This window comes from Cornus florida, unplaced genomic scaffold (assembly GCF_030987335.1).
Source record: "Cornus florida cultivar Cherokee Brave unplaced genomic scaffold, ASM3098733v1 CherokeeBrave_3.0.0_Hap2_Chr03, whole genome shotgun sequence".
Taxonomy (NCBI): Eukaryota; Viridiplantae; Streptophyta; class Magnoliopsida; order Cornales; family Cornaceae; genus Cornus; species Cornus florida.
The window spans coordinates 61568755-61596589 of NW_026775573.1; positions in this window are offsets into that span (position 1 = coordinate 61568755).

The window sequence follows — 27835 nt, forward strand, 5'->3', positions numbered from 1 at the left end:
GTAAAGGCATCAACATTGTTTGGTAAACAAATTACTAAATTTTAAAAATAGGCTAAGTAGTAAATTAGAGAAGGTTGAACTCAGTTTGTCTCACCTGACTGAGCTCAGCATGCCCCTCACCACTACTTGATGCAACTTCAGTTACATATATTCCTCTTTATACAACTAATATAGTTTTTCCTCTTGATGCAGTTTTTCCTTTGTAACTCACCTACCATTTAATGCAAAGGCATCAACATTGTAAGGTAAACAAATTGCTGATTATTAAATTTTTTTTTTTTTTTAAAAGGGATAAAGTACTTAATTTTAAAAAAATTAACTTAATTTGTGCCACCTGACTAAGCTTAGCATGCCCCACACCACTACTTGATACAAATGAAGCTGCAGCTTTTCTTATGTTACTCACCTACAATGCAAAAAAATAAAAAATAAAAATAATGAGGTAAAAAAAAGTAAATATGCAAAAGAAAAAATTCAGGTAAATTGAATTAAATAAATACCATACCTCAGCATGCCCCACATTACTATCAATCCCAAGAAAAGTTGGTTTACTCAAAGGGGGGCGACCTCATTTGCCTCTCTGGGATTTTTCTCTAACTATTTCGGTTGTTTTATATGTCCTTGAATTGTGTCCAGACTGTAAGTACTCAGTACATGTCAAACACACACATGATTTGTTAAGTTTGGTTGGTTTTGTAACTTCGTCACTTGATTTTTTCCTAACTTTTTTTAAGCCTACCAGGTGGTTTTAGGTACAGAGGTGGAAAGATCAAATTTGTGTTATATTTGCTCATCATATGTAGGGACATGGGATACATGATAATGCAACATATTTTAAGGTAAGTATCTCTAAGATAATAACTAGTAACATATATCTCTAGTTGTTCCCTTCTAAAAAGTATGGTAGCAACAGCATGGTGGCAAGGAATGCAGTCACATCCCACTCCCTACAACTACGTGTTCCCCTCTGCATGTCCACATCTACGTTCTTACATTTAATATCAACTTCATACCTAGACCCTCCAGAAAAATCAACAATACACTCCAATGATTCATTTTTATATTTATCCAACTGTGTTTGTATCTCAAGACACAACATTCCATTGTATGATGATCCAGCAGCTCTATTATTTTGAAATCTCCTCATTAGATATTTACGGATCCACTCCAATATGGTTATTACAGGCATTTCCCTTGCTTTTCGAATGACAGAATTCCATGATTCCACCATGTTGTTTATTACTAAATCACACTTTGAAATGGTTGGAAAATCTGCCCTTGCCCAATGATGGAATGGCACCTTCACATGCTAATCATAGGCATCACCATCTATGCCCTTTATGAAATGCATATGCTTATTAAAGACATCCTCATTATAAGCTTTGGCAGCGTTCAATAGCTCAACTTTCAATTGCAACCCCTTAAATTTCTTTTTGAAATTGTCGTATATATGTTGAACACAAAATCTGTGGTCAGCCACTTCCGAAACATCCTCAAAGGCCTGAAGTAAACCCTGAAATAAATCAAACAATTTAATTAGCACTTAGATATATAGTGTATTAATTAAAATAATAATTTGAAAAATACCTTTTGTGGATCAGACATAAATACCAAGCCATGTGAGGGACCAACAAGTTTCATCAATTCTTCCATTAACCATGACCAGGAGTCCCTATTCTCAGCCTCAATAATAGCAATAGCCAAATGCTACAGCTTGTTATTCCCATCAATCCCAATTGCACTAAGCAAATGTCCACCAAAAGGCCCTTTCAAAAACGTTCCATCAACACCTATGAATGGTCCACACCATTCTCTAAAATGTCTATGTATGGCCTCATAATATATTAACAATCTTTTGAATCTTCGAGGTTCGGTTTCACTAGGATAATTACTTATGAATGAAACTGAACCAGGTTTCTTGAACGAGTTGGCAATACTTTCTAAAATTTGAATATTATTCCTCATGGTTTCCTTCAATCATCTCTTTTGCTCTTCCCTTTACCCTGTAAATTATGGGCATGGAGATTTTAGTACTCAACTGCCTCGTAACAATTTGTCTCATTGAAGCATATTCCTAATTTGGATTCTCTTTAATTGACTTTACATACCTGTTTGCAATGTATGTGAGATATTATTTTATTTTTGGCAATTATCATAGACAAAATAAGTCTAAGTCGAGTTGTAATTCAAATTACTTGTTCTGAAAGTTATCAAGTTCGATAACGACTACAGAACTGGGAAGTTGATCAAACTTACCTTGATTGAAGATCATTTGAAGCAAAAGGTAAGAACAACACATTAGGAAGGATTCTAAACATGTTAGGACACATTCTACACTTTCCATATTTTTTAGAAGTTTCAGTAAAATGTTTTTAGGCTAAATGGACCAAGGAATTCAAGTCTACTAAACTTGAACCGGTTCAGCCCCTCTGAACCGGTTTAAGATGTCAAGATTGGCTTCGAATAGTTTCTGCCAATCTTGAACCGGTTCAGCCCCTCTGAACCGGTTCAAGGTGTCCTATTCACTATACAACTTTCAGTTTCCTTATCCTGAATTGTTTCCCAGTTGGTCGAGAATTGTACCAAATCCTATGCACAAATTTTTCCTTATTTTCAGAGGGATTAGGTCATTCTATACTCTATATAAACTATGTCATATACATTGGTTTATTTATGGCTTTAGGGAAAATCAATTCTATATTTTGAGAAAGCCTTTTAGAGAGAAAAAATTCAGAAAATCAAATCTGATTATTCTGAATTTATTTATGAAAGCACACACATATATTCATGAGTGATTTAGTAGTGTTGTTCTCTATCTCATCGGAATTAGAGCTATATTGAAGATTTAGATATTCCAAATGAAAAACAGGATTTAATTCTTTTACATCGAGTTCAGATCTTGAAGAATAGAAGTAAAAGTGATCACACTTTGAAAGGGTTGGAGCATTCGAGGAGTATTGTCTGATCTACCTGTTACTTTTCTATAAATATCAAGTATAAACCTGAGGTCAAGTTGCTATTGGACGGGGAGTCGCAAAGCCAGAGGATTGTTAGCAATTAGTGTTTGGTAGAACGATAGGGTGTGAGCCAGAGTCAAAGTTTGGTGTACTTTATTTCAAATATAGTGGATCGGTTTACTTTGGACTGAATAGTCCACGAGGTTTTTCCTATGCAAACAGTTGACATATTTTATCAACTGGGGTTTCCTCGCTAAAAATCCTAGTGCAATCTTTCTAAACTTTTACTTGCTTTACTTCACAGTATTTAAATTTGTGATTGTGGATTTTTAAATTGATCATATAATTTAATCAATCATAAATTGAGCAAGTTGACCTAATAATCAGATCTAGGTCATTAAAAGAGTTAATCACAATTAAAATCAACTAACTGCTTTCGCACCCAGCGTAACTCAATTTTCCCAATTTGGTATCAGAGCGGGTTACTCGATATACAGAGTAGATCATATGTGTTGATTTATTGTTGATTTATGCATCATGTCTGAAAATTCAGCTTTTGTTGATGTGTTATCTTTACCTCCTGTTTTTTATTTTGTCACAAGCATGCAAATTGAGTGGTCAAAGTTTAAAAAGGATTTTGAAAAATTGTTAGAGAAATTGAATCTTACGAAACTTGATAGAGATATTTATAAGTTAGAAGTTTCTGTCACTAATAAAAATTTGGAAGAAATTGGCCATAAAAATTTGAATCTTCTTCATAAGATTGATTTTCTAGAAAAAGAATTTAAGAAGGTAAATTTGTTAATAAATCACTGAAACTTAAAATTGACAATTTGAGTAGTGAATTTGTTAAATTAAAACTGTCTTTTTAGAAAGTTGATATTGACACTTGCAAAATTGATAAGTTGAAAGGAGTGGTTGAGAATGTTATGAGTAACAAAGATTTGGCATCAACTTCAAAAGATTTGTATTTTCAAAAATCTAAAGATGTTTTTGTGAAAGTTGAAACCAAACCTTATGTTATTTCTAGTTCTACCAAACTTATTTACACATGTCATTTTTGTGGTGAAAGGGAGCATATCAAGTATAAGTGTCATAAAAGAAAAATTGAAGTAGGAAAGAAATTGAAAAATATAGAGAGTTCAAATTTGAAAAAGAAGAGGATTATGACTGTTGAGCCTTGTAACACTTTGTCTAGAATAATAGGGAAATCATTGCATAATGAATCTAAAATTGTTTGGGTAAAGAAGGAGAATTTTAAATGCCTTGCCATACACACAGCACTAAGAGCACTTAGTCCATGTGGTTGGTAATTTGATAGTGGTTACTCTAGGCATATGACAGGGGATAGAACATTGTTTACCACTTTTAAGGAATGCTTAGTTGGTACTGTTACTTTTGGTGATGGTAATGCTTCTACTGTAAGTGGTAAAAGTAAGATCAAATTTCCAGGTATTCGGGAGTTAAAAAATGTTCTATATGTTAAAGGTTTAGCTGCTAATCTGTTGAGTATTAGTCAAATCTGTGATGAGGAGTTTAAAGTCAATTTTACTCAACAAGGGTGTTTTGTAACTAATGAAAAAATGTGAATGCATCTTGAAAGGAATTAGAACTTCTGATAATTGCTATGTTGTATTTTCAGACCCTTCACTAATGTGTTTTTCAGCAGTTACCGATGAAGCTGTTTTATGGTATAAAAGACTTGGACATGTGAATTTTAATGATTTAGTGAATTTGTCTAACAATGATCTTGTTCGAGGTTTGCCTAAATTGAAGATGCCTAAGAATGAAATATGTAGTCCATGTCAATTAGGGAAACAAAATAGAGTGTCACATAACAGACTTATTCATAAAGTCACTTCTCGACCTTTAAAATTGATTCATATGGATTTGATGGGTCGCATAACACCTGATAACATTGGAGGAAAAAGATACATGCTTGTTATGGTTGATGATTTTTGTAGATTTACTTTTATTACATATTTGAGAGAAAAATCTGATACTTTTGTGAATTTCAGGTCTATTTGCTAACTTATTCAAAATGAGAAGGGATATCGAATTAATCGGATTAGGAGCGATAATGGAGGTGAATTCTAACCTAAGGAGTTTATTGAATATTGTGATAAGAATGACATTAAGTATAAATTTTCAGGACCTAAAACATCACAACAGAATGGTGTAGTGGAAAGGAAAAATAGGATAATTGCAGGTATAGCACGTACTATGCTTCATGAGAATAAAATTGCAAGGCATTTCTGAGCTGAATCAGTACGTACTGTTTGTCATATCCTAAATAGAGATTATCTTAGGCGTGGAACTAAAAAGACTTTATATGAATTGTGGTATGATAGAAAGCACACTGTTAAATACTTTAAAGTCTTTGGAAGTAAATGTTATATCCTTAGAGATAGGGAACACTTGGGAAAATTTGACTCTAGAAGTGATGAAGGTGTGTTTTGGGGTTATTCACAAAGAAGTCAGGCTTATAGGGTTTTTAATCTTAGAACTAAAGTGGTCATTGAGACTATAAATGTTGTATTTGATGATACAAAATCTAAGATAACCCCTTTTCAACTTGATGAAGAAGAAACTAATTTTGAAATTGCAAGAGAAAGGAAAGAACCTACAATTCATGAGGAAGAAAGAGTTGAGAATTTAGGTGGAGAAGGTGAAGAAGTTGAAGAAGAGGATGATGGGGAATTAGAGGTCACCACTGATGAACCTTGGTCTGTGCGGCTCGTTAATGCACCCAAATTGCATACAATAGAAGTGTGCAGTGTGGTCAAGTTTGAATTTATAGAATGCCACTACCACTACTAACTAATAAAGTAGCTAGAGTGAGTAGAGATCGTCCCAAGGGAAAAAGGAGTCGTGCTTTGGAATCAGTTGTTGGATTAGTACGTCGAATGATCAAAAGATGGTTGGTGATTGATTAAGTAAACTAAAATGCAATTAAAAATAATGAAAGTAAATAACAAACTAGAAAGTAGGGAAAAGATATAGCAGAGAGGACTTGGGGCTTAGAGTTCACTACTAAGCTTCATTTCACCAAACACTAGCAATTGTAAATTAATAGGGACATTTAAGTTGCAACATTTGTGTGTGTGTGTCACTAATTGAAAACTAAACATGAAAGACAAATAAGCATAGATTGTCTAGTCAATCTAGTGAATAGTACAACCTATCAAATGAGACCATAACGCATTCAATTAAACCACAATTAGAACACACACAATAATCTAGAGAAATGTACTCTTTGCATTCATAAGTATGGAACATCGAGAAACAAGAATAGATTGTCCACATATCTAAGAAATTAAAACAATTACACTGCATCCAGGCTAAAGACATGGAAATTAAACCATTTAAACTAAAGGTGTGGTACAATCCATCAAGAAACAAGTGTGAACCATCAAATAAATCACAAGAGTATTCAATTAAACACTATGTTTTGATCATCACTAGACTAACAACATCAATATACATAGACATGCATTAATTTCATCAAATCTAGAGAAAAAGCACATGAACATCCATTCTATCATACATAGACATATGGATAGAAATAAATGATCAATTGAAAGCATTAATCCATACAAATCAAGTAGAAATCACAAGATCTATATTTATTTATGATCAAAACATCCATTACAACTAAAATCCCCAAAAAGATACAAAAGCTAGGTTTAGGAAGCAAGCCTAAGGGCTATCTCTAGTCCCAAGTGAAGGATTTAGCCACTCATTGTAGTGGTCATGGAACCTTCAAGGACTAGCATGGAGGTTGGCATCATCATCTTCATCCTTGCTTTCTTCTCAAAACCTTAGTTCTAGAGAGGAAAATATCTACTCTATGAAAATTACAAGATAAAATTGAAAGATGTTCAATTAATTCATTACATTTGAGTAGGCACCAAGTCAAAAATACAGCCTATGATTAGAGGAAATTCGCAGCTACTCGAGTTAGGTAGAAATCGCCGTATTCGGGAATTAGACAGCTCACTGCCAGCAGGTGCTTCGATCGATCAAAGATATTCGATTGATCAAGCACTTAGCTTCAATTGATCAAAGTTGACGTGGCATCAAAAATATCTTCTGGCTTTATCCACTTTGCTAAGCTGGCACCGCCTCATTTCGATCTATTGTAGACATCTTCGATCGATCGGGATTCCCTTTGATCGATCGAAGTTCCCCTGGTGCATTTCCTTGGCTTCTTTCCAACTTTACTTCTTAGCTCCAAAATTAGGCTAAATGGCTCTTGTTAGCCTGTTTGAACTTTATTAACCTGAAATAGGCAATAACACAAATAAGTATCTAAGACATGAAAGTAAGATAGATGAATGGACTAAAATACCCTAGCTTAGGTGCAAAAATGCGTCACATTTGAGCACTCATCACACCCCCAAAGTTAGATATTGCTAGTCCCTAACAATGAACTATAAGTAAAGGAAAGAAATAAACAACTAAGTTACTATGAACTAGAAAGCAATGAAAGGATAACGCCACTTTCGTAGGGAACACGATTATATTTAGCATATGCAACAAGCCTTTTAAACCCCTAGGTTACCCTAGTGAATGAGTGCAGTCTCGTGAGGGTTTCCAAGATTGATACCCACAAACATTGAGCTCTTTCTTACAAGAGAGGTACTAACATACAAAACAACCATTGGGAAAAAACTACCTCAAGTATGTAATTTTTCAACCATTTCCAAGCAATCTCCTAAAATCTCAACTTCAAGAAAGCAAGTATGGTCCTCCACACATTAAAACAATGATCATGCAAATCAAAATAACTCTAGAATCCTTTTTAAGTGAACCGACATCAAATATGTTGTTATCTAAGCCAACTAAAGAAATGATCACATCTTTACCCTCAAACTAGCATACAAATCTAGTACCAATCATCAAAACAAAAAGTGGACCTTTTATTAAAGCTTTATTCAACTAGGTGCACTTATTTTTTTCACTCGATATATTTTTTTTTCTTCAAGTTATTATTAACCTAGAGTTTAGGCCCTCCACCTTTCAGTACGAGAAATTCAGTGCTTGATGAGGCTAGAATCCCGGCTACTCAATGAAAAGTGATTGTTATCCACTTTTGTCAAGATAAAAGCTTTCAATGCACTACTAAACAATTGGGATATAACCAAATCAATAGTCAACAAAGCATGTACCCCACAAATGAATGTTAATGTGCACCTATGCTAGTGTAGAATCCTAGTGTGAATGTAATAACCCAGTCTTTTTCCTCCTTTTCCTTTTCGGCGATTTTCTTTTTTCGTCTTTTTCCTATTTTGTCTTTTCCCTATTTCGTCTTTTTCCCGTTTATCATTTTTCCTTGCGTAACCTCACTTTTTGTGCTCGGATTTGATTCCAATTTTGCATGCATTCAGGATATTTGATTTCCATGACATTTGTATTTTTACTTTTGTGAAAAATACATTCTAGTTGCTTATTTTTTCACAAAGGGCATGGATGCATACTTTATTGTAATTATTCTTTATTTTTGGGGTTTTTGTGTAATTACATAAGGTAATTATTTTTCATCTTGAGGACCATTTTGTAATTTATTTTGGAAGATATTTTCAAAAAGGATCTTTTTGTAATTTTTGGAAAATATGACAAGTGTCATATTCTCATGGTGCCACTTGTTGGCAATGGGGTGGAGTGACTTAGATGTATAATCTCTTGACATTTAGAGGGTGTAAATTCAACCATTTGTTGGCTTAGGATTGGAGCACTTGTTGGCTTAGATGGTTGACAAGTGTAGGCTTAGGATTAAGCCTAGGAAGGAGCCTTGGATTTGGATTTGTGACAAGTGTAGGATCACAATTAAGTCTTGCATTATGTGTGTGTGTGAGGTAGTGTAAGAGCACATAGTGAGTGGAGGAATACTAGATCCACCACTCACTATTTTCACTTTATCCTCTTCATTTTCACTTATTTTCTAATAACCCTAACCTAGCCACCATTAGAGAAAAGCTTGGTTACTAGCTTTGACTTCATTTTTGGCTTCCTTCCATTCACCCTAGACTTAAAACCTTGAAACACAAAAGTTTCCCCTTACTCTCCTCTTCATTAACCCTAAACTTGTTTTCCATTTTGAGCTTGGTTACTTGGATTATAGAGATTCAATTCTCTATTGAGGTAGGGGTGGTAGTATGTTTATATTTTAAGTATTTTTTTATAATCCTTGGGGTTTAATATATATTGTGTGCATACTTTTAATATGATAGCTTTGCATATTATAGGAGACCCTCACTTCTTGACTTAGGATTTATTGATTTAAGCATGTATAATATGTATAAACCATGTGTAGAAGGATTATATAATTTAGTAGTATACTAAATTATAGTATTTTCACATGTGTGGTGATATAGAATTCTTGTCGAATTATTAATGTTATATACAATTCCTATTGATTTGAATTGTTATATTTATGGTGGTGATAATTCTATAATCTTATTAATAATAATTGTGATTATTTTAGAAGCTTATTGCTAAAATGTTAAGATTTAGTGTATAAAGTTTGTTGTTGAGGCATGATTTAAATTGATAAGTTGGTAGTATTGTTTTGCACATTATATCATGTTAAAGACTTGTCATTTATTATGCCATTCTAGACTTGGAACCCTAAGAAATAGTTTGTGTGGTTTCAAAATACTTGTGCATGAAAGGTGGTATATATGCCTTAATATTATGTATAAGTTTTGAACTTGATGTATTTTGGATTCTCTTGGGACATTGTTACAAGTGACATGGCTAGAGTTTGGCTCTAGTGTCAGAGGTATGAGTTCTCCCCAATTGAGATAGTGCGCACTAGGGTGGTCTTCCTACCGGGTTAATGCCCAGAACAACCATTGAGGTCTCGGCAGAATTCCGGGCTTAGATGTCCAAGAATTCCATTTTTTGATTTCGCATTCAATTCCAAGTTGACAATCAATGTTTAAATTGTAACTTGTAATTTTGGTTTCATGCGATTTGATGTTGTTAAGTACATCTATTTTGATATTGCGTTGCTCGATTTATTTAAGTTAGCTTAAGATAATCCCTCAGAACACCTTGAACATAGACGTTAAGTGGAATGCTCCCTTGTATTCGTCTATATTGATCTTGCAATGATAATGAAACTTCAGGGTATACGCATATGCTTCTTCATACGAGTAACTTGATTACTCACCCTAGTGGTTTGGGTTATTTTTCAGGTAAGGAGACTATGTTCTTGGATGTTCATCATCCTTAGAGGCTTATAAGCAATTTGGAACATTTTTGTATATTGACATGCAAGTGTTTAGCATGCTTTACTTTTGATGTTATGTTTTTACATACCATGGATGTATGGTATTTTTGAGGCTAATGTAGCTACCTTGATGTGTAATGATACCTAAGTACTTACTTTTGATATTACAATCATGTATGTAAAAAGGCCAAGGGCCAAGCATGTTTACTTTAGCACTTGTGTTCATTTGGTACCAACTTTTGCTATAAAAATGTACTTTTACCAATTTTGGAGGTTTGGTGTATGAAAATCTTGTAATGAACATGTATGAGGCTAGGAGCCATTGTTTTATATTCAAATATGCATATGAAGTTTGTTGACATGTTCACATGCTCAAATCTCATTGAAAATCACATTTAAACTTTCATTTTTGATCCATTACATGAGGGGATTTGAAGCATGGGTTGAAACTTTACACACTTGGCACATAATAGGTCTTACAGTAGGTTTTCGAGGTGTTTCAGTCGACTGACACTTCATTTTGGTTGACCGATGGCTTTGGGTAACATCAATGTACAGTAAACCTTCAATTCCAATAGCCATTTTTACTGTTTAGGACCATTTCGGTCGACCGATGGCCTATTTTGGTCAACCGATGGTTCATTTCGGTCTTCCGAACCAACCTCACCTTAAAAATGGGATTTCAGCAGAGTTTTAGTCCAGTTTGGTTGACCAAAACTCTATTTTGGTTGACCGAAATAGATTGTTTGCATGCAGCTTCTTTATTGGGTTTCAGCACTGAAATTTTAACTTCAAAAGGGCATAACTCCTTCATTTCTTATCCAAATGGGTTGATTCTTGAGCCTAAACTCAAGGATTTTGAGTCAGATTTTCAATGGTACCTATGTCATTCACAGATTCCAATCACAATTTGAGTTATTCATGTTTTAGTGAGGTAGTGTCAGTTTTCGCTAAAACCGGGAAAGGGCATTTTATGGGATTCTTATCCAAAGTTCTTAGAACCCCTTGAAATGTTGTGAAATGATTAGATTAGTTTGTATTCACCTTATTTGACTTTTTTAGAGTTAATTTCGTCTTTTTATTTGTGAATTGACCGTTTTGCCCTTCGTTGACGGATTTAGGCCGTTTTGACTCTCGTTTGCCCATTCACTTTTCTTTAACTTCTGTGACCTCATGGAATGTCACATTGATGTCTTAGAGATGGTTTATACCTCAAAGGACTATGGTTTTATCTTTTGCTTCCGTATTTCGGATCCGTTATCGGGTCAACTTTCAGGTCATCACTGACGCACCAGGTTGAAAAACTTGGGCCGTCACAAGTGGTATCAGAGCTCCTAGGTTTGAACACCTTTGGATGATAGGTTTTGGGTGTATATCATGCTTTTGTTGATTTACTTTAATATGTCCATATGCTTTCGATAACATGTTTTGGCTTTATAACATGTTTATATGTTTCGTTATAACACGCTTGGTAGTATGACATATTTTTAAGCTTATATGTTTATATGTTTAAAAGCATCTTTGTTTGACATGTATGCTTATTTGCTTAAGTGCTTAACTATTTATGCGGCTTTCTTTGATTGCTTTAGCATGACTGTATGTTGCATACCATGTCTTGCTTTGTGTTTCGTGCATTCATAATGTGAGTTGCACTCGGTCATAATAACTTGTGTTATTGTTGACCTCCCTTCTTTTGCATGTTTAGCACCACAGTTGTCACACATGGAGAGTCTTCACGTCAGGGCACTGAGGAGCAGGTGGCTGACACCAAGTTCACAAGGGGTCCGGGGAGGCCCAGGATTTCAGTTCGTGGGGTGGATGCTAATCTACCACAGGCACCGACTTATGAAGAACGAGTGGCTCAGAGAAACAATCAGGGGATCGCTGAATCCTTACAGGAGTTGATACGCAGGCAGGTGGTAGGGATACAGTTTCCTGCACCGGCACCGGCACCGGCACAGATAGTCAATGAGGCACTAGAGTACTTTGTGCGACTACAGAGGGTCAAGATTGATACTTTTACAGGGAGTTCAGATCCACTAGTCTTAGAAGCTTGGTTGGACCTTATGGTTTGCAAGTTGGATAGTATGACAGCACCCACGGACAGATTGAGGATTTCTTTGACTGCTTCTAGGTTCATAGGAGATGCAGATATTTGGGGGAGGTCTATGACCAATGTCCACAATGTTGAGTTGATAACTTGGAACGAGTTCAGAGATTTGTTCTTCGAGTATTTCTTTCCTAGGGCTATGAGGCAGGAGATGAGCACATAGTTCGCAGGTTTCTATCAGGGCACTATGAGTGTTATTGAGTATAAGCTCGCAGGTTTCTATCAGGGCACTGTGAGTGTTATTGAGTATAAGACACCATTTACTTCTCTCTCTCGTTATGCCGAGGATATGGTAGTAATAGACGAGGCCAAGGAAATGAAGTTTTAGGATGGGCTACATCTTGACATCAGGCCACGGGTCTCAATTCTTGATTTGAGGACTTACAGAGAAGTGGTCCAGAGGGCTATGCTAGCTGAGGTAAAGGAACGGGATCAGTTACGGATTAGGGGCTCACATAAGCAGCCTCGCGGAGACAATCCATTATCTTCCAGGAGTCAGTGGAAGAAGGCCAGTGCAGGGAACAATACTCACTCACAGGGGGCATTGCAACAAAATCGTTCTGCACCCACAGTTCCTGTATCTTCGGGATCCGCCCAAGGAGAGGTTTGTTACCATTGTCAGCAGCCGGGGAACATCAAGCCTGGCTGCCCATAGCTTCGGGCACAGGCCAGTCAGACTTCAGTTTCTACAAAAACAGGGCAGGGAGCTTGCTTCTATTGTAAGCGACCAGGTCATCTCCGGAAGGATTCTCTAAAGTTGTTGAATAAGTCACGTGGTGGCACAGATTCACAGATGGTACCAGCTCAGTCTGCAGTGGTCCAGTTTGGTTTCAAAGTTCCTCAGGCACCACAGCTAGTGGCGCCAGTTGGCACTTATCCAGCCAGGGAATCTACACCTACTGCTTCTACGCATTAGTCAGGCTATCTGGGTAGTTCACAGCAGGGCACAAGGACTCAGGGACTAGCCTATACTCTTCCATAGGCGGATGCTTCCGCAAGCACCTCTTCAGTTCGAGGTATTTTTCCAGTTTTCAGTTCTTGGGCACGGGTTTTTGTTGACACTGGTGCATCACATTCTTTCATTTCTACATCATTTGTACATTCATTGCGTCTGGAGGTTATACTTCAGGATAGTCTTCTCTGTGTTGAGACACCAGTTAGGGGTCCAGTGTCTTTGGATCGTGTTTGTCAAGGTTGTGCTATTGAGATTGCTGGGCGAACCTTAGAGTTTGATTTCGTTGTTCTCGACATGATAGGTTTTGACGTCATTCTCGAGATGGATTAGTTAAGGGTGTCTGTTTGCACTCCCAAGGGAGATTGTTTCCATTTTGTGGGAGATCGGAGCGATTTCCACCTAGAACTGGTTTTCAGCATTGGTGACTGGAGTCGCCACAGATCCTGCTTGGCTAGTTTGCTAGTTGATGAGAATAGCAGTTTGGGCCATGTTCTTCCGGCAGTTATTGAGGATTTTGTTGAGGTCTTTCCAGAGGAACTGACTGAGTTACCTCGTTTAAGGGAAGTTGTTTTTGCCATTGATGTCATTCCTGGTACAACACCCATCTCTATGGCACCGTACCGTATGGCACCGGCAGAGCTTGATGAGCTAAAAAGTCAGTTGGATGATTTGAAAGCTAAGGGCTTTATTCGTCATAGTGCTTCACCATGGGGAGCACCGTTTTTTTTTTAAATAAGGATAGGTCTTTGAGACTTTGCATTGATTATTGCAAGTTGAATCATGCTATGATCAAGAACATGTATCATTTGCCTAGGATTGCTGACTTTTTTGATCAGTTGAAAGGAGCGGCATGCTTTTCAAAGATTGATTTGAGATCATGTTAATATTAGTTGAGGGTTAAGGATAATGATATATCCAAGATCGCTTTTCGTACACAGTATGGCCATTATGAGTTTCTGGTGATGCCATTTGGTTTGACCAATGCTCCAACAGCTTTCATGGATTTGATAAACCGTGTATTCAGTGACTATCTTGACAAATTTGTGGTGGTGTTCATTGACGACATTCTCGTATACTCAGTTTCGGTAGAGGAGTATGAGTATCATTTGAGGATAGTGTTGCAGATCCTTAGGGATAATCAGTTGTATACCAAGTTCTAGAAATGCGAATTTTGGCTACCGGAAGTAAAGTTCCTTGAACACGTCGTGTCAAGGAGCGGAGTTGCAGTGGATCCGTTAAAGATTGAGTCTGTGATGGATTGGGAGCGTCCGAAGACAGTATTTAAAGTTCAGATTTTTCTTGGCCTAGCTGGCTATTACAGGAGATTTGTTCGAGATTTCTCTCGTCTAGCAACACCTATGACTCGACTTACTCGCAAGGGAGTCAAGTTCATATGGAATGAGGCTTGTGATTTTGCTTTTCAGGAGTTGAAGGTCAAATTGACATCGGCTCTAGTTTTGATCATACTTGAACGTGGTTTGGGTCATGTGGTCTCTTGTGATGCTTCACGAGAAGGATTGGGTTATATCTTGATGCAGACAGAGCGGGTGGTTGCTTATGGGTCTCGATAGTTGAAGACTCACGAGTTGAACTATCCGACACATGATTTGGAGTTGGCAGCAGTTATCTCTGCCCTGAAAGGGTGGAGACATTATTTGTACGGGGAAAAGTTCGAGGTTTTCTCCGATCACAAGAGTCTCAAGTATCTCTTCTCTCAGAAGGATTTGAACTTGAGATAGCGCAGATGGGTTGAGTTCATGGAGGACTACGACTTTGAGTTACAGTATCATCCAGGGAAGACCAATGTGGTGGCTGATGCATTGAGTAGGAAGTCACGGGGTACTCTTGCTAGCATTTCCATTCACAGATGGAAGATGTTAGAAGAGCTTGTAGATCTTGGTTTACAGTTGTATGAGGATGTTTCACAGGCTATTTTGTTTAGCCATGTGGCTTAACCGGCTCTTATTAACAGAGTTATTGAGGCACAGTAAAGGGATGGGGAGATTAAGTCCATCCACAGTCGGATTTCAGGTGGCGAGAATGTAAAAGGTTGGACCTTGCATTTAGACAGTGGTCTCAGGTACAGAGGGAGGATGTTTGTTCCTTTGTCCTTTCGTGACATTGTTCTTTGGGATTTTCACCATTCTCGACCCGCAGTTCATCCTGGTGGTACGAAGATGTATCACAGTTTACAAAGACAGTTTTGGTGGAAAGGCATGGAACGGGATGTTTCTCAGTTCGTGGCTAAATGCCTTACTTGTCAACAAGTGAAGGCAGAGCATCAGAGACCGGCAGGTATGTTACAACAACTACCAGTGGCAGAGTGGAAGTGGGAGCACATCACTATGGATTTCGTGACTGGACTTTCGAGATCCAAGGTAGGGAATAATGTCATTTGGGTTATTATTGAAAAATTGACTAAGACGGCTCACTTTTTGCCTATGGCAGTGACAGATGATGCAGAGAGGCTTAGTGGACTGTATGTGGGGCAGATTGTCAGGCTTCACGGGGTTCCAGCATCCATTGTTTTGGATAGGGATCCTAGGTTCACGTCTCACTTTTGGCAGAGTTTTCAGGAGGCTCTTGATACGAGTCTTCATTTTAGCACGGCATTCCATCCTCAGACTGATGGTTAGTCAGAGCGTACCATTCAGATATTGGAGAATATGCCACGGGCTTGCATTTTAGATTTTGGGGGTAGTTGGGAAAACTACTTACCCTTGGTTGAGTTTGCCTACAACAAAAGTTACCAGACCAGTATTGGTATGGCACCTTTTAAGGCGTTGTATGGTAGACCTTGCAGATCTCCAGTTTGTTGGACCGAGGTAGGTGATACAGTCGCCTTGGGTCCAGATATTGTCTTTGAGACTATAGAGAAGATTAAGTTGATTCGACAACGGTTGGTTACAGCTCAGAGCAGGTAGAAGAGTTATGCTGACAAGAGGAGGAGATCCTTGTCTTTTGAGGTAGGGGACCACATCTTTCTTAAGATCTCTCTACGGAAGAGACTTCTGAGATTTCGGCAGACAGACAAGTTATCTCCTTGGTTCATTGGACCATTTCAGATTCTGGAGTGCGTCGGTGAAGTTGCTTATTATTTGGCATTGCCGCCAGACCTGGATAGGGTTCACGACATCTTTCATGTATCTATGTTGAGAAAGTACGAGTCGGATCCATCGCATGTTTTATGGTGGACAGATGTTGTTGTTGATGAGAATGTGACCTAAGAGAAGGGTACAATTCAGATTCTTGATTCATGGGAGTAGGTCTTGCGTACTAAGACCATTCCATTGGTTAAGGTCTTGTGGAAACATCATGGCGTTGAGGAGGCTACATAGGAGCTAGAATAGGAGGTTTGCTCTCGGTACCCCTATTTGTTTTCTCTTTTAGGTACGACTTGATTTCAGGGACGAAATCCTTTTAAGGATGGTAGGTTGTAATGACCTAGTCTTTTTCCTCATTTTCCTTTTTTTGAGATTTTCTTTTTTCGTCTTTTTCCTGTTTTATCTTTTCACTAATTCGTCTTTTTCCTATTTATCATTTTTCCTTGCATAACCTCACTTTTTGTGCTCGGATTTGATTCCGGTTTTGCATGCATTCATGATATTTGATTTTCATGACATTTGTATTTTTACTTTTGTAGAAAATACATTCTAGTTACTTACTTTTTCATAAAGGGCATGGATGCATACTTTATTGTAATTATTCTTTATTTTTGGGCTTTCTGTGCAATTACATAAAGTAATCGTCTTGGGGACCATTTTGTAATTTATTTTGGAAGATATTTTCAAAAAGGACCTTTTTGCAATTTTTGGCAAATGTGACAAGTGTCACATTCTCATGGTGCCACTTGTTGGCAATGGGGTGGAGTGACTTGGATGTATAATCTCTTGACATTAGGAGGGTGGAGATTCACCCACTTGTTGGCCTAGGATTGGAGCACTTGTTGGCTTAGATGGTTGACAAATGTAGGCTTAGGATTAAGCCTAGGAATGAGCCTTGGATTTGTGACAAGTGTAGGATCACAATTAAGTCTTGCATTGTGTGTGAGAGAGAGGTAGTTTAAGAGCACATAGTGAGTGGAGGAATACTAGATCCTCCACTCACCATTTTCACTTTATCCTCTTCATTTTCACTTGTTTTCTAAGAACCCTAACCTAGCCACCATTGGAGAAAAGCTTGGTTAATAACTTTGACTTCATTTTTGGCCTTCTTCTATTCACCCTAGACTTAATACCTTGGAACACAAAAGTTTCCCCTCACTCTCCTCTTCATTAACCCTAAACTTGTTTTCCATTCTGAGCTTGGTTGCTTGGATTATAGAGATTCAATCCTCTATTGAGGTAGGGGTGGTAGTATGTTTATATTTTAAGTGTTTTATAATCCTTGTGTGCATGCTTTTAATATGATAGATTTGCATATTATAGGAGACCATCACTTCTTGACTTAGAGTTTATTGATTTAAGCACGTATGATATATATAAACCATATGTAGAAGGATTATATAATTTGATAGTATGTTAAATTCTAGTATTTTCACATGTATAGTGATATAGAACTCTTGTAAAATTATTCATGTTATATATAAGTCCTATTGATTTGAATTACTATATTTATGGTGGTGATAATTCCATAATCTTGTTGATAATAATTGTGATTATTTTAGAAGCTTATTGCTAAAATGTTAAGATTTAGTGTATAAAGCTTGTTGTTGAGGCATGATTTAAATTGATAAGTTGGTAGTATTGTTTTGCACATTATATCATGTTAAAGATTTGTCATTTATTATGCCATTCTAGACTTGAAACCCTAAGACATGGTTTGTGTGGTTTCAAAATGCTTGTGCATGGAAGGTGGTATATATGCCTTAATATTATGTATAAGTTTTGAACTTGATGTATTTTGGATTCTTTTGGGACATTGTTACAAGTGACATGGCTAGAGTTTGGCTCTAGTGCGGGAGGTATGAGTTCTCCCCAATTGAGATAGTGCGCACTATGGTGGTCTTCCCAACTGGTTAACGCCCGTAACAACCATTGAGGTCTCGGCAGAATTTCGAACTTTGATTTCCAAGGATTCCACTTTTTGATTTCGCATTCAATTCCAAGTTGACAATCAATGTTTAAATTGTAACTTATAATTTTGGTTTCATGCGATTTGATGTTGTTAAGTACATCCATCTTGATATTACGATGCTCGATTCCTTTAAGTTACCTTAAGATGATCCTTTAGAACACCTTGAACATAGACGTTGAATGGAATGCTCCCTTGTATTCGTCTATATTGATCTTGCAATGATATTGAAAGTTTAGGGTATACGCATATGCTTCTTCCTAGGAGTAACTTGATTACTCACCCGAGTGGTTTGGGTTATTTTTCAAGTAAGGAGACTATGTTCTTGGAAGCTCATCATCCTTAGAGGCTTATGAGCAATTTGGAACATTTTTGTATATTGACATGCAAGTGTTTAGCATGCTTTACTTTTGATGTTATGTTTTTACATACCATGGATGTATAGTATTTTTGAGGCTAATGTAGCTACCTTGATGTGTAATGATACCTAAGTACTTACTTTTGATATTACAAGCATGTATGTAAAGAGGCCAAGGGCCAAGCATGTTTACTTTAGCACTTGTGTTCATTTGGTACCAACTTTTGCTATAAAAATGTACTTTTACCAATTTTGGAGGTTTGGTGTATGAAAATCTTGTAATGAACATGTAGAGGCTAGAAGCCATTGTTTTACATTCAAATATGCATATGAAGTTTGTTGACATGTTCACACACTCAAATCTCATTGAAAATCACATTTAAACTTTAATTTTTGATCCATTACATGAGGGGATTTGAAGCATGGGTTGAAACTTTACACACTTGGCACATAACAGTTCTTACAGCAGGTTTTTCAGGTGTTTCAATTGACCAACACTTCATTTCGGTCGGCCAATGGCTTTTGGTAACATCAATGCACAGTATACCTTCAATTCCAGTAGCCATTTTTACTGTTCAGGACCATTTCGGTTGACCGATGGCCTATTTCGATCGACCGATGGTTCATTTCGGTCTACCTATTGGACCTTACCTTTAAAATGGGATTTCATCAGAGTTTCAATCCAGTTCGGTCGACCGAAACTCTATTTCGGTCAACCAAAATAGCTTGTTTGCATGTAACTTCTCTATTGGGTTTTAGCACTGAAGTTCCAACTTCAGAAGGGCATAACTCCTTCAATACTAATCCAAATGGTGTGATTCTTAAGCCTAAACTCAAGGATTTTGAGTCAAATTTTCAATGGTACATATGCCATTCAAAGATTCTAATCACAATGGGAGTTATTCATGTTTTAGTGAGATAGTGTCAGTTTTCACTTAAACCGGGAAAGGACATTTTGTGGAATTCTTATCCAAAGTTCTTAGAACCTTTTGGAATGTTTTGAAATGATTAGATTAGGTTGTATTCACCTTGTTTGACTTGTTTAGAGTCAATTTCCTATTTTTATTTGTGAATTAACCATTTTGCCCTTCATTGACGGATTTAGGCCGTATTGACTCTCGTTTGCCCATTCGCTTTTCTTTAACTTCTATGACCTCATGGAATGTCACATTGATGTCTTAGAGATGGTTTATACCTTAAAGTACTATGGTTTCATATTTTGCTTCCGCATTTCGGATCCATTATCGGGTCAACTTTCGGGTCATCACTGACGCACCGGGTTGAAAAACTTGAGCCGTCACAGTGAATCTCAAAACAATCACAATATCAAGATGATGTAAACCAAAAATGCAAGCAAGATATCAATCATTCAAAAAATTTACTCCTAAATGGCATCCACAAAGTATACAAGGAGTATTTGACTCTCAAGTCAAGCAATTTTTAAATTCTAAGTATCATGGCCCTCAAAAGATCAAAATCATAGCCCAGGACTCTCAAATCAAATCACGTGCATAAAAAGTAAGTGACATGTAAAATATGCTAACACACCCCCAAACTTAATCTGTTCATTGTCCTCAAAGTGCAAAGAAGTAATAGATAATTGAAAGAGTATACCAAATGGGTGAAGCAAAAGGGACCCGACAATAGAAGCTTAGCTTTGGAAGGCGCACCCCCAAACTTAGATTCTGAAAACCTGTCTAAAAATGGTCACACTAACAACTGTCAAAGCATATGCATCAATGATATAAAGGAGAGGTGAAACTAAGAACTGAGCAAAAAGCATGTTATCTAGCAATGTAAAGCTCAGAATATCCAAAACTAGTTACAAAATCCTAAAAATCCATAGATAACAAATAAATCCAAAACCAAATATCCACAAGCAATGTGTAGTAAGTGCAGTGCAAGAAATAATATCCAAAACCAGTGTAAGTGTCAAGATAGTGTAAAAATATCTCAATCATAACAATGCAGATATCAATGATAAATAATAAATAAGAGAGAGAGTGTGGTGAAATCAGGTGGTGGGATCAGAGGTCATCATGTCAGTAATGTGCTGCAACATGACAGACATCTCGGTGTTATGACGAGTAAGAGAATCTGTAAGGTCTGTCCTCAAAGCGCCAAGCTCAGCTCTCACTGCAGCTACATCTTCTCGCAACTCATCAGATCGCCGAACTAAATCATTATGTCTCCCTACCAAGTCGTCATGTCTCCTCACCAGATCATCATGCCTCCTCGTAACATCCTTGTGCCGCCCAACCATATCAGCTCTGAAAGATATGAAGTTTGTGTGCAGCTAAGCTACCTCTGATCTGTAGCTGGAATCAGTGCTGGTATGTGCTATCGGCTCGGTATGAGGGGCATGTGAAGGGCCAGTCTGTTGTGATGCAATATGTACATCTTGCTGTGAGGTAGAACCTGAAGTGGTAGTGCGACATCTCTATCTTGGGGGAGATCTATCTGCTATATCATCCTCTGGAGCATCATCAGCTGCGGTTGCCTGTACTGCTGTTCTCTTCTAATGCGCATGTAGTTTCTTCATATCCCTGTTTGCCCTATTCTTACGGTATGAATTGTAAGTTTTATTCCACCAGGTCAGATCATAAGCTCTCTTCGCTCTCTCTGCATCTGGCTCTAGAATCTCCTTGGGGTCAAACTGATACCCCTGGTCTAGTAGCAACTAAGTACTTAAGTGGCCAAAAAGTAAGGGCCAAGTCTCTGCTCTAGTACTGTGTGTATGATGCAAGTTCTTCAAAAATTTGTGCATGAGCTCCCAAATCAGTGTAGGAATAGAAATCCAGTACCCCTGGTCTAGATAATATAGAGCCTAAAAAACCCCCTCTCCGCTGAGTGCCATGGCCTGTCGGGAATACATTATGGTGCAACACTGAATCAAAGAACCAATACCAGGGATCAATCTCGACCCGGTCTGCAAAAGTATGCCCTTCAAATGTAGTACGTGGAGATAATGTAACCACCATGGTCAACTCAGTAGGAAAAGGTGGAGCTGTAGGGTACAGAGGCTCCTGAGAATCATCAGCTAATGGAGAAGTGTGGGGGCATCCACTAGCAGCTGCTATGGCCGGGAGAGAAATATCGATCTCCTGACCGTCAATGGTAGTGTGTAGAAGAAGTCTGTCATCTTCATCTATCCAGAGGCACTGGTAAAATAGAGCAACCAACCGGGGGTAGACGACTGTGTCTGCTAGAGTCATAATGGCATTAATACCCCGCCTCACAATCTCATCATAAGACCACTTGGTCTGATCCAAGGTAGAGAATAGGTCTCTATCAAATCTATACTTGGGCTCCCGTGTCTTACTGCCGTAAGACTCAGCCGGGACTTCTCGAATAATAACATGCTCAGCATCCATGGAAGATAGCTCAGAATGGATTGATGCAAATGATGCAGAAGCTGAAGAAGACTCTGCAACTGGAGATGGAGGCTGTGGAGCTCTCTGTACTCGCTTTCTAGCAAGAGTTTTTCGCCTGCGCTGCATCTGTAAAAACACAAGTATAAATCAGTGCACAAGTAGAGGATAAGGTAAGCAACTGATAAGAAAACACAAAGCATGCCTGAATCAAGTAGAAACAGAAAATAGACAAATAGGTACATGCTTGTGCAAGAAGTGATTAAGAAAGCTTCAAGATTATCACTCTACGTGCTTCCACTAAACAAGATAAATCAGATGTGCAATGATGGCATAGAGGGCAGAAAAGTCACATATGGAACATTCTGAGCAGAAATATGATCAATAGGGTAAGCATAGGGTGTGATGTGCATAAATGATGCAACATGCATTCACAAACCTAAAACTCAAGTAGATGTTGCAATGACATGACAAGTAGACCCTAGGATGACATCGTATCAATTCCTAAGCAAGAATGTCTACAAGTGCAACAGTGAAGATCATATGTAGCAAGCACGATAACATGGAGCATATATAATCATAGCAAATGTCAACTTAAGACTCAAGAAATAGGCATCTCATGTAATAAAGACTAAGTGAAGTGCACGGCTGCAAAACACTACAATCCAAAGCATGTGATGACAGGCAAGTTCAAGAAAGAATCCTGGACATGGCATGCAACTAGATGGCATGTATCAGAATAATGCACAAATAACAACAAACTCCAGAAAAAGAAATATCATGTACTGCAATGCAACAAAATCAACACCTATGATCACTCATAGCTTATGACCTCCTCTATAGCTTAAATGAAGCAGAGAATGGTCAAATACAAAGAGTACAAGAAGCTTACCATCTGGAAGTCAAAATCTGGACCGGAAAGAACCTCGGTCATCAAGAATGAATCACAAGTGCATAAGATCAACAAATGGCATGTAAACAGATAAATATCAAGATCAAGCAAATGGATTCCCAAATTTGGTCAGAAATTAATTCCAAGAAACTTGGAACATGCAAAGGGATGAAAATCAATCAAATGGGACAATCTTCAATTCAAACAAGGTCATTTTGGTCAACTTTGAAATTTCTCAACACTTTTGGGCAAAATTGGAAATTTTGAAAACTTTTGGGGTCAAGACATTCAATTGTATTGTAGAAAAACATCATGGCAAGAATCATGTAATGAAGGAACATAAAAAGAAGGAATCATGCAACTCGACTTCTCATTTTTCAAACAAAGTTCAAAATTTTCCTTTTTAATCATTTGAAACCCAACAAGTGTGATCATAAAACATTTTAACATTCTAAGGTCATTTTACCAAAACAATGCACTTAAAATAATCAAAACTTTTCAAGAGGTCCATTTGAAACTTTGCAATGCCATGTAAGTTCAAAAACAAATTTTCTTTTTAGTCAAAATATTTCTTTCTTTGCAATTCAAAATCAACTTTTTAAAATCCTTTTCAAATTCCAACTTAAGTACCAAAATCAAACAACATGCCTTATTGGATTTAAAATCAAAGTTCAAGAATTTTACGAAAATCCGGCATGGTCTCCCCTTAAAAATGGACATCCCAAAATTTTTCAAATACAAGAATTTTCCATCAACAATCAATTTCAATATGTAAATCAATCTCACTCAACAATCAACAATCAAATAGGGACACCGCCAACAAAAATTCACAAATCGAAGTAAATCATGCCCGTTCTCCTTCTAATAACTACAATATTTACAATCCATTTTCCATTTCCATTTGTTCGTATCAACATGTAACCAACATCAAGGTTCAGTCCAAATCAAATGTTCCCAAATTTTTTTTTTTTTTTTTTATACACAAATTTCAACAAAATTTTTATTTTATTTTTATGATTCATTTCAATTTTTATTTTGCTTTCCATTTTTTTTTTTTTTTTTAAATCTATACAAGCATATGTACATATGACAATTTAAATGCAGAATAAAAACAAAATAAAATACAGAAATAAAATAAACAAAACAAAACAAAAACAATAAAAAAAATAATAAAAAAAATGGTCCAGAGCTTACCCAATTCAAAAGAGGGAATGAAAGAGTGAAACTAAGAAATTTGGATCAAAAACGGGGTTTTCTAACCTCGCCGGCGTCGGAGAAGATGACCGAAAACTTGTCGGAGTATCGTCGGAAAGTGCAGAAGCTTATCGGAGCTTCAAACCGGATCTCCTTGGCCTAAATCAGCCGGAGATGAAGGATATGATGGAAAATAGAGTGGAATGGAGGGAGAGAGATGTCGGGATTTGGCCTTAGGGCCAAAAATCTTCGCCAGATTTAATGGTGGAAGCGGCAGTGAAGCTTTGGCTTCTTAAAGTGCCACCGGCGAGAGAGAGATGGAGAAGGTGGGGTTAAGTGGTGGTGGGTTGGTTGTGGTGAGAGAATGAGGGAGATTTAGAGATGGGAAGAAGGATTAAGAGATGAGAAGGAGAGAATCGGGGAGAGAGAAATAAATGGGTTAGGGTTTGAGAGAGAGAAAAAATGAATAGGAAGAAAAAAAAAGAAAAAGAAAAGAAAAAATAGGGGATGAGAGAGAAGAAAAAGAAAAAGAAAAAGAAAAAAAAATAAAAAATAAAAAATAGGGTTCGGAAGATGAACGGCCAAAGGGATTTTCGAAAAATTTAAATGACGCATTTTCAATCGATCGAAAAAGTTCGATCGATTGAACACTTAACTTCGATTGATCTAAAATTAACTTCGATCGATTGAGTTGGACTTTGATCGATCGAAATGGAATTTGAAAGGTCCTTAACCCAGGTGATTCGATCGATCGAAGTGGGACTTTGATCGATCGAATTGAAGTTCGATCGATCGAAACCTCACTGGCAGTACACAAAATACAGGAAATAGCCCGTAAACTGGATTTTTCAATTCAACTCATATCTAGATGACGCAGAAACATATAAAAACATAAATAAAGGAGGAATAGGGTTGTCAAACCCTACAAAATGCACTAGTCTTTAATGTCTCTAGCAAGACATTGGGCTCTTTTAGCCCGGATCAAAAATCTTGTTGTGCATCGCCTCCTTGGCGGGGTGAATGGAATTTTGAATCCCACCCAACAAATTGTTCCTTAAGGAACTTGTTGGATTTGATTCAAAAGAGATTGATGGTCCTTTGTCAATGCAACTCTTGGGCTTCCATGCCCTTTTAACACTTGTTTTAAAAACAACATCCTTTTAAATCTTTTTGGAAGGTAAACCTTTTGAATTTTCATTTCCAAGCAAAGACTCATATTTTTCAAATTCATTTTCAATGCATTTTTTAATAACACAAACATCTTTATGCTTATCCATTGAACTCGGGGTTGGATTAAAAATGTTCAACTTCACCTTCTTATGGCCAAATGAAATTTTCATTATCCCTATCCTATAATTAATGTTAACATTAGCGGTAGCTAAGAAAGGACGGCCAAGGATAACGGAAATTTGACTATTGGGATTTGGAACCGGTTCCGTGTCAATGACGATGAAATCCACTGGGAAGAAGAACTTGTCAATTTTAATTAAGACATCCTTTATGATACCCCGGGGCTTTTTGATAGATCGGTCGGCTAGTTGCAAAACCACCGACGTCGGTTTTAAATCACCTAAACCTAATTTAACATAAACCGAATATGGAAGAAGGTTAACACTCGCTCCTAAATCAAGAAGAGCCCGGTTAATCATATGATCACCAATGAGGCAAGAAGTAGAGGGTGAATCGGGGTCTTTAAATTTTGGTAGGGTGTTGTGTTGTAATATTGAGCTCACTTGCTCGGTCAAAACAACTTTCTTTGGTGCTTGGCTTTTGTTCTTCCTTTTTAGGGTGCAAAGATCCTTCAAAAATTTGGCATAAGCCAGAATTTATCTAATTACATCCAAGAGAGGAAGATTAATCTTCACTTACCTAAACACTTCAATTATTTCATTGACTTTGGCCTTTTGCTTTTCAAGAGAATTAGATCATTTTAAGGTATCTGAAAATGAAGCTTTTGGCTCAAAAACTTTTTCAAAATCATTTTTCAAAACATTGTCAACACAAGAATTTTTCAAATCATTTCTCAAATCTTTCTCAACAAAAGGGTCATGTACATGTAATGAATGAGGAATAGGATGTGAGACGGGACGGGTGTCAACTTTTGGTTACACCGGTTCACTCTTTTCATTGTGAACACCAACTTGATTATCAACAATTCTTCCACTTCTCAAGGTGGTCACTGCATTCACATGTTCAAGAGTAGGACCTTCTGAAGAGGAGTTGGTTTCCACTACAAATTGTTGCTTTAGCGGTGGATTTAAAGGCATTTTCCCTTTTTCTCTAGTATTCAAGGTGCTAGCTCTTTACCTAACTTGGGTTTCTAGCTTTGCAATTGATTGAGAATGAGAATGAAGCAATTGGGTATTTGCCTCTAAAGTACCTAAAGCGGTCAATATTTTTTCCTCAAAAGCGGGACTCCTAGAATTTTCTTAAGAATATGAAGATTAAGTAGGAAAATGAGAATTTGAGAATTGGTTGCCATGTGATGCTTGAAATGATGGTCTATAACCTTGGGAACCTTATCTTTGCATTGGGGGCGGAACATACTTGCCTTGAAAACCACCTTAGGGAGGGTTTGAACCTTCCCCTTGGCTTTTCCAAGAGAAGTTTGGATGGTTCCTCCACCCGGGATTGTAATGGATGCCATAGGGAGTATTCCCTTGGTTAATAAAAGTGGCATTTACTTGTTCATAGCGTTCACTTTGCATATGTCCATAGGGATAATTCGAAGTAGAATGTAAAATACTAGAATAAGTCATGCATGATTCATTAGATGGATGATGAACATGATTAGGGGAAGAAGACACTTGATTCACCGAATTTTAGTTGATCAAAAATTGATCAAACCTTTGAGATAAAGACTTCACTTCGGCGGCTAGCATTAGAATTGTTAACTTGATATAACCCGACATTCTTCCTTCCACCTAAATTTCTACCATTTTTAGATAACAAAGATGGATGCATTGAATTCTCACTCATGCTCTCATATAGTTGTCAAACATCATTTTTATGCTTATCAAGATCAGAACCACCCATAGATGTATCAACCATACCCTTGTGATTATCCAGCAAACTTTCAAAGAAGTATTGAACTAATTGCCACTTAGGAATGTCATGATGTGGACACTTCCTAAGCAAATCATTAAATCTTTCCCATACCTCATGAAACATCTCCCCATCCCCTTGAGAGAATTCACGAATAGAAGTTCTCATAGCATTGGTTTTTGAAACAGGATAGTACTTTTTCAAGAACTCTTGTTGCATTTTCACCCAAGAATTATCGAAAAATGTGATGTTTCCAATTTTCAGCATTTTCGTTGTTCCGGAATTTCGTTGATGCGAGGGCAATTTAGTCTTTTCACATTTTGCGTACGGGATTTTAGTTGGGTCCATTTACATTATAATTATTTTATGTATTGATTGCATGTTAATTGTGCATTTTTATGTGTGTGTGGTATATAATGGAGACAAAAGAAAAAGAGAAAAAAAAAGAAAAGAAAATAAGCGGGACCCACCACTAAACCACTTAAGGCCTTGAGACCACATTTTGATCTCTAAAATCTCTCACTCTCCCGCAACCCTCTCTTCTTCTCTTCTCTTCTTCATTTTTCTTTTTCATTTTTGTACCAAACTTTAAGTCTAGATTCCACCTTCGATACTTGGAGTTTTTGGAAGCTTTGCACTACTT